Source organism: Sciurus vulgaris, assembly GCF_902686455.1.
Source record: "Sciurus vulgaris genome assembly, chromosome: 7".
Taxonomy (NCBI): Eukaryota; Metazoa; Chordata; class Mammalia; order Rodentia; family Sciuridae; genus Sciurus; species Sciurus vulgaris.
Genome location: NC_136467.1, coordinates 127,023,752 through 127,033,048, shown reverse-complemented (window position 1 = coordinate 127,033,048; position 9,297 = coordinate 127,023,752).

The following is a 9,297-nucleotide window of genomic DNA, read 5'->3' as shown; positions in this document are numbered from 1 at the left end:
CCTAACAATTCTCAGTTCCAAGAGAAACGCAGGTCTTTCCATCTCTGTTCACAGGAGAAGGTCAGCTCTGGCATCAAGTTTTTAGGGGATGGGTTCTCTTCTAGGGCCGAGCGCTAGCTCAGTTTTTGTTGTTTTGTTTTGTTTGTTTTTTGATACTGGGAACTGAACCCAGGGGCACTAAAACACTGAGCCATATCCCCAGTCCTTTTTTACATTTTATTTAGAGACTGAGTCTTGATGAGTTCTTAGTTCCTCACTAAATTGTTGATGCTGGCTTGAACTCGTGATCCTTCCACCTCAACGTCCCAAGCTGCTGAGATTACAGGCATGGGCCCTTGCATCAGGCACTAGCTCAGTTTTGATGAGGGGAAAGTACAGTTCAGGGGACAATCTGGACATAAATATGTGCCAATGAGCATGGGGACAGTGGAGAACTCTCCAGGGTTTATTCAGAGCAATAGTTCTCAAAGTGTGGTCTGTGTAACATCTGGAGGTTCTCAGATACTCTCACCAAGATCCACAAAGTCAAAACCAACTTTACAATACTACCAAGTCATTATTTGCACAAAAGTAAAAGCCAGAACAGTAGCTAACATGGTTAGGGTTTTTCCCATCACCTCTTAGTTGTACAAGAAGAAGAAAAAGAAAAAAAGAAAGCCAGTTGCAGTTAAACATGTCCTGGTTTAATGGTTAAAAATTATTGACTTAGTCAAATCTCCATTCTAGGTTTCACATTTTCAAAATAGCTCACAGGATTAAATGGAAAACCCATGTATATCTCTTCTACTACATTCCAAATAGAATGTGTCAACAAAAACCATTTTGTGAGCTGTCTTGACTTCTTTTTTAGGGAATACCATTTTTACTTCGAAGAATGAATGACAAAGAAACCAAGGTTACCCAGATTGTTGCCTGACACCGTGAAAAATAAGTGTGAGCCTATCCCTCCAAAATAAAGCACTGACATTTTTTTTGACAGTGACAGAACATGAGCTTTGAAGAGAAAAAAATTTGAAGAACTCATATCCACTCCCCTAAGTCTGACAGCTTCCCACTACTTACATCCTTTTCAGAGGCATCTGTGATGATATCAGCAAACATGACTTTTTGATCATTTGCCTTTAAGTACAAAAACACTGGAAGAAGTATGTAATTGGAGAAAACAATGCATTGCTTTTTAAAAACTCATTTATTAGCACTAGATCCATTCAATCAATGTGCAAGATATACATACAGATTTTAGCGTGGCAGAATATGAACTATTCAGTGATATTGTTTCAAGTTCCATATTTCAAAGAACCTTTAAGTTAACATTTGTGTCATTTTAGTGTAGTATCAAAGACTTCAAGCATGTAAAGAGGTTCACTGTCCTCAGCCTTCTGTTTCATTCTGGAAAATCTTTATCGCTCAAGTAAAGTCACTGTGTTGACAACAAACTGTTATTATTCTAAGTGAATTAAAAGCTTTTAAATGGTTTTAATTTCACCTATTTTAAGCATACCAGGATAAAATTCATAGAAGCATGAATGCTTTTTCTATCACTATGAAGAACTTCATTGGAACCTTAATGGGAATTGCATTAAATCATGTATAGTGCTTTTGGTACTAGGGTCATTTTGATCATACTAATTCTGCCTATCTAAGAACATGGGAAATCTTTCCATCTTCTAAGGTCTTCTTCAATTTCTTTCTTTAGTGTTCTGTAGTTTTCTTGTAGAGTTTTTTCACCTCTCTTGTTAGATTGATTCCCAAATATTCTATTTTTCTTTAGGCTATTGTGAATGGGGTAGTTTTCCTAATTTCACTTTCAGTTGATTCATTAATGATATATAGGAACACAATCAATTTATGGATATTAATTTTATATCCTGCTACTATGCTGAATTCATTTATGAGCTCTAGAAGTTTTCTGGTGGAGATTTTTGGATCTTCTAAATAGTATGATGTCATGGGGACAAATAGGGAGAGCTGGAGTTCTTATTTTCCTATTCATATCCCTTTAATTTCTTTTTTCTGTCTAATTGCTCTGCCTAGGAACTGTGTTGAATAGAAGTGGTGAAAGAGGGCATTCCTGTCTTGTTCCAGATTTTAGTTTGGAATGTTTTCGATTTTTCTCCATTTACACTGATATTGGCCTTGGGTTTAGCAGATATACCTTTTACAATGTTTAGGTATATTCCTACTCTCCCTAGTTTTTCTAGTATTTGAACAAAAATAAGCGGTTTGTTTTGCCAAATGCTTTTTCTGCATCTATTGAATAATAATGTGCTTCTTATCTTTAAGTCTATTGATTTGATGAATTATGTTCATTGATTTCTGTATATTGAACCAAGCATGCATCCCTGGGATGAATCCCACTTGATTGTGGCATGTTTTCTTTTTAATATATTTTTGTATGTGTTTTGACAGAATTTTGTTAGGAATTTTTGCATGTATGTTTATCAGGGATATTCGTCTGAAATTGTCTTTTCTTAATGTGTCTTTGTCTGTTTTTTTTTTTTTTTTTTTTTTTTTAATCAGGGGGTGATACTAGCATCATAGAATGAGTTTGGAAGAATTCCCCTCTTTTCTATTTCATGTATACTTTGAGCAGGATTGGTGCTCATTTTTCCTTGAAGGTATGGTAGGACTCATCTGCAAATCCATCTGGTCCTGGACTTTTCTCAGGTGGTAGGCTTTTGATGGTGTCTTCTATTTCCTTGCTTGAAATTGATCTGTTTAAATCATCTATGTCCTCCTAATTCAGTATGGGTATATCATAGGTCTCTTGAAATTTATCAATGTCTATAAGATTTTTCTATTTTATTAGAGTATAAATTTTCAATATAGTTTCTGATTATCATCTGTATTTCAATAGTTTCCATCATGATATTTCATCACAAATTTTCATCACAAATTTTAGTAATTTGAGTTTTCACTCTCTTCTGTTTTCATTAGAATGGCTAAGGGTTTATCAATTTTATTTGTTCTATCAAAGAACCAACTTTTTGTTCTGTTGATTTTTTTGGATTGTGTCTTTTGTGTAAATATTATTGATTTCATCTCTGATTTTAATTATTTCCTGTCTTCTGCTTTTGGTGTAGATTTGTTCTTATTCTAGGGCTTTGCAATGTAATGTAATGTTAATATTTTGGAAATTTTTTTATTCTTTTAATGAATGAGCTCAATACAGTGAACTTTCTTCTTCAAACCACCTTCATAGCGTCCCAGAGATTTTAATATGTTGTGCCACTATTCTCATTTACCTCTATTAATTTTTTTAAATTTCGTCCCTGATTTCTTCTGCTGTCCATTGGTCATTCAACAGTGTATCATTTAGTCTCCAGGTGTTAGAGTAGCTTCTGTTTTTTCTTTTATCATTGATTTCTAATTCCATTCCATTACGATCTGATAGAATGCAAAGTTTATCTCTATTTTTTTTATATTTGCTAAGACTTGCTTTGTGGCCTAAGATATGATCTATTTTAGAGAAGGATCCATGTGCAGCTAAGAAGAAAGTGTATTCAATCACTGATAGATGAAATACTCTATGTACATATACTAAGTATAAACCATCAATTGTATTATTGAGTTCTACAGTTTCTTTAGTTTTTGTTTGGAGGATCTATCCAGGGATGAGAGAGGTGTGTTAAGTTACCCAGTATTATTGTGTTATGGTCTATTGGGTCCCTGAAATTAAGAAGTGTCTGTTTGATATACATAGATGCTCCATGGTTTGTGATATAAATATTTACTATGATTAGGTCTTGTTGATGCATAATTCCTTTAAGCAGCATGAAATGGCCTTATTTGTCCCTTCTGATTAACTTTGGCATGAAGTCCACTTTACCTGATATGAGGATAGAAACCCCTGCTTATTTCTGAGATTCATGTGAATGACATGTTCCTTCCCATCCTTTTACCTTCAAACTGTGGATGTCTTTGCCTGTGAGGTGAATCTTTTGGAGACAGCATATTGTTTGGTATTATTTTTTAATCCAGTCTGTCAGTCTGTCTTTTTATTGATCAATTTAGGTCATTTACATTCAAGGTTATTGTTGAGATATGATTTTTCTTTCCAGTTATTTTGGTTCATTTCTGGGTTTTACTTCATTAAATTTGTTTGGAAAAGTAAGAGATCCAAAATAGTCAAAGCAATCCTTAGCAAGGAAAGTGAAACAAAATGCTTTATAATACAGACTTTCAACTATACTACAGAGGCTTAGTAACAAAAACAGCATAGTGTTGGCACCAAAACAGTCATGTACACCAATGATACAAAGGAAACGATATAGAGACAAACCTACATAAATACAGTTATCTCATCCTAGACAAAGATGCTAAAAACATATACTGGAGAAAACATAGCCTGTTCAAAAAATGGTGCTGGGAAAACTGGAAATCCACAAGTAGCAAAATGGAATTAAACCACTATCTCACACCCTGCACAGTACTCAACTCAATGCAGATCAAGGAAGTATCCATTAGACCAGAAACCCGGTGCCTACTAGAAGAAAAAGTAAGCCCAAATCTACATCACGTTGGCTTAGGAACTGACTTTCTTAACAACATTCCTAAAGCCCAGGAAGTAAAATCAAAAATATCAATAAATGGGATGGAATCAAACTGAAATGTTTCTTCACAGCAAAGGAAAACAATCAATCAAGTGTGTGAGGAGAGAGTTTACAAAATGGGAGAAATTTTTTGCCACCTGTATTTCAGATAGAGAATTCATCCCTAGGATATATAAAGAACTCAAAAAAACTTAATGCCACAAAGAACAAATAATCCAATCAATAAATGGGCAAAGGAACTGAACACACATTACACAGAAGAAGAAATATGATTGATCAACAATTATATGAAAAAATGCTGAACATCTCTAGTCACTAGAGAAGTGCAAATTAAAACTATGCTTAGAAGTTATCTCATCCCAATCAGAATGGCAATTATCAAGAATACAGGCAACAATCAATATTGGAAATGATTTGGGGAAAACATACACTCAAACATGGCTGGTAGAACTGCAAATTCATACAACTCTGCAAACCAATGTGGATATTCCTCAGAAAACTTGGAATGGAATCATTTGACCCACTTATCCCATTTCTTGGTATCTACTCAAAGAATGTAAAATCAGTATACTACAGTGGTGCAGCCACACCAATATCTATAGCAGCTCATTTCACCATAGCTGAAGTATGGAACAAACCTAATTGCCCTTCAACAGATGAATGACTAAAGAAAATGTGTACATGTACACAATAAAATATTAGTCAGCAAAAATAAATGAAATGATAGCATTTGCCAGTAAATGAATGGTACTGGAGAACATCATGCTATGTGAAATAAGGTAATCAGAAAAAAACCAAAGGCCGAATGTTCTCACTGATATGCAGATGCTACCTCACAATAGGGCAGGGGTAGCAAAGAATAGAAGCACTTTGGATTAGACAAAGGGTAATGAAGGGAAAGAAGGGGAATGGCAATAGGAAAGACAGTAGAATGAATTGGACATTACTTTCCTATGTTCATATATGAATACATGACCAGTGTAATTCCACATCATATACAACCAGATGAATAATTCTACTATCATGTATAACCAAAAGGAACAAATAAAAAAAGTAAAATAAATAAATATATTAAAGTAATCATTAGGAAAAAAGAAAGAGAGAACACATGTTTTGTCCTGCTGAAGAGCTTGCTGCAGAATTTCCTAATGAATCTTTAGTAACATGACGATCAATGACAATGGGCTAATACTGTAACTCAAGATAGGCTGATACTAGTTTCAAGATAAGCTCCTTTGTACATGATGTAGAATCAACCAGTCATGTAGTCATATATGCACATAGAGGAATAATGTCCTTTTCATCCTACTATCCTTTCTATCCTCATACCTCCTCCCCTCCCTTCACTCTCCTCTGTCTAATCCAGAGTAACTCTATTCTTCCCTAGCTCCCACCCCTTCATGTGAATTAGCATCCACATATCAGAGAAAATTTTTGGGGGGTCTGGCTTATTTCACTTAGCATGATATTCTCCAGTTTCATCCATTTACTGTCAAATTCCATCATTTCATTCTTCTGTAATGCTGAGTAATATTCCCCTCTGTATATGTACATTTTCTTTATGCATTCATCTGTTGAAGGGCACCTAGGTTGATTCCATAATTTAGCTATTCTGAACTGAGTTGCTATAAACATTGAAGTGGCTATGTCATTGTAGTATGCTGATTTTAAGTCCTTTAGGGATAAATTTAGGAGTGGGATAGCTGGGTCAAATGGAGGTTCCATTTCAAGTTTAGTGAGGAATCTCCAAACTGCTTTCCATAATGGTTCACCACTTTGTATTCCCACCAGCAATATACGAGTGTACCTTTTTCCCCACATCTTTACCAACATTTATTGTTGCTTGTATTCTTGATAATTGCCATTCTGACTGGAGTGAAATGAAATCTTAGAGTAGTTTTGATTTGCATTTCTCTAATTGCTAGAGATGTTGAACATTTTTTCATATATTTGTTGATTGTATTTCTTCTGTGAAATGTCAGTTCACTTCCTTTGTCCATTTATTGATTGGTTTTTTTTTTTTTTTTTTGGTGTTAATGTTCTTGAGTTCTTTATATATCCTGGAGATTTATGATCTATTTGAGGTGCAAGTGGTAAAGATTTTATCCCATTCTGTAGACTTGCTGTTGGCATTACTGATAGTTTTCCTTGCTGAGAAGAAGCTTTTTAGATTGGTTCCTTCCATTTTATTGATTACTGATTCTACTTCTTGTGCTTTAGGGGGTCTTGTTAAGGAAGTCAGACCCTAGGATGACATGGTGAAGATTTGGGCCTACTTTTTCTTCTATTAGGCACAGAATCTCTGCTCCAGTGCCAAAATCTCTGATCCACTTTGAGTTGAGTTTTGTGCAGGGTGAGAGATAGGGGTTTAATTTCATTTTTTTACATATAGATTTCCAGTTTTCCCAGCATCATTTGTTGAAGAGGCTATCTTTTCTCCAATGAATGTTTTTAGTGACTTTGTCTGAGAACTGGTGGTTTTAACAAACATTGGGCCATAAACTACCTAATCTCACCAAGCGAAACACTTACAGGTTCTACTGCAAGGAGAGACACTTTGTGTTTATACTGTTTTGTTTCATTTTGTTAGAATACTTCTATTACTATAACTAAATTCTTAGAAAATAGCTATTTTTCTTCTCCTCCTCCTTCTTCCTTTCTTTTCTTGCCCATTCTAGGCAAGTGCTCTCCCACGAAGCCACATTCCCAACTCACTCTATTTTTGAATTCTGAAAAAGAATCTAGATTCAGAAAACTAACAAACTTCACACTTCTTTCTTGCTAAAACATAAATTATAACAACTTCATAGTTTTAGTCAGGTAAAGGAAATGAGGTTAAACATTATTTCCTAAAACTGAATCAAAAATGTTATTTTGAACAAACCAAAAAAAGTGGGGAGGGGCACATATGAGGGAAAACTAGTTAAGGCAGTTGCTGTCTTTCCAAAGCTAACTCAGCAACTTTGAGGTTGAAAATTTCATAATCTGCACACTTCTGGCCTTCTTATACTCTTAAATAACCCAGTCCTCCAACCTAGTGCCCCTAGTCTCCATCTTCCCACAGCTGTTCTCACAGCCCTGCACACCTTTATGCTGTCAAGCCCCAATTCTCCATTCTCAGCAGGGCAAGCACTATCTTCTGGACAATCCATGGAACTTGGCTCACCTTGAGTATAAAGCTCCAAAAACATAGAATGAGCTGGGTATGGTGGTACTTGCTATAATCCTCATGATTTAGGAGGCTGAAGCAGGAGGATCAAAAGATTGAGGCCAGCCTAAGCAACTTAGTGAGACCCTGTCTCAAAATAAGAAATAAAAAGAACTGGAGATGTGGCTCAATGATGAAGGACATCTGGAGTCTATCCCCAGTACCAAAAAACAAAACAAAAGCACTAAAGGAGCCCACTTCATCCTCAGACTAGATATGGATATTTCTTTTTCACTTCTTTTTTATTTATTTATTTTTATTGTAAACAAATGGGATACATGTAGATTCTCTGTACATGGAGTAAAGGGCATAAACAGTTCAATTTAAAAAGAATTTGAAGGCCATCTTAAAATGCTGAAAGTTTATCTTTATCCAAAACTTCCTATAAAGTTCACTCACAAAAGTACTATCAAACTTTTATACTAATCAAATCTCTACATTTACTAGTAGCCTGAAGCTTTCTAGCTTACCCTTCTTGAAAAGCGGTGGAGGGGGAAATTGCCCTGCAGTGTTTTAGTGTTGACTCATAACAGTTTTTTATTTTTAAAATTGCCATGGTTGCACGTTTTGTATTCTATTAGCAAGTAATATCTGGATTTAAGCTACCTTCATTTAATAAGGAATTGTTAAAGCACATATTATGGAACATTTCTGAGTATCTTTGTAACCATAAATTTATGTACTTTTTGTACATAAATTTATGTACTTTGTAACCATACATTTATGTACATAAATAAATTTATGTACTTTACATAAGTGAGAAATAAAACTTTTTATTTTAAAACACTAAAAAATATTCACATAAGCAAACTGCTTTTGTACTTCACACTAATTTTGAGGAAAATATATAGAAAGGTCCAGAAACCAAAATGTTTAAGATGGCTGAATTAGCCCCTGGGCCAGGACTCAGGAAGACGTGTGACAAAGAGCACTGGGTCCAAGAGGAGAGGTGTCAGGGAAAGCCCCAGGACCCAGGGCTTGGTTCTCAGAGTAGAGGTCAGGGGATTCTGGGGTGAGAACCCTAGTGTTGGAGATTTCCATCTCCTCAAAATTTCACTTCCCTTGCCCAACCTCAGTCAGCAGCTCCACTCCCATTGGGTGTTGAGTTTTTACAGAAGCCAATCAGCATCACAGAGGTTCCTTGCTAAAATCCTCATACACCACCTGGACTCAGATTCTCCTCAGATCTGGGGGATGGGGATTCTAGGGCCCAGAAGTGCCACCTGCTGCTCTTGAGGGTCCTATCCCTGACAGAGACCAGACAGGTAAGAGTTGGTTCTGCAGGGAAAGGCCCCTGCTAGATATGGAGCTTGGGGAGAGTTTTGAAGTCCATTTGTAAAATGTTTTCAGAAAACTCACTTCAAATGCAGAGATTCTCAATCAGCACCTTCAAAGCACAGTTCAGGCCCAATATACAAGGGAGCCCTTGTACCTGGCCTCAAACCCCAGGGAATGTGGAATGTATGCAACCCTGGTAAAGACCCCTTGCCCCACCTTGGCCACTCCTTGTCTTTTCTTCTTGCTAATTCCCAATGC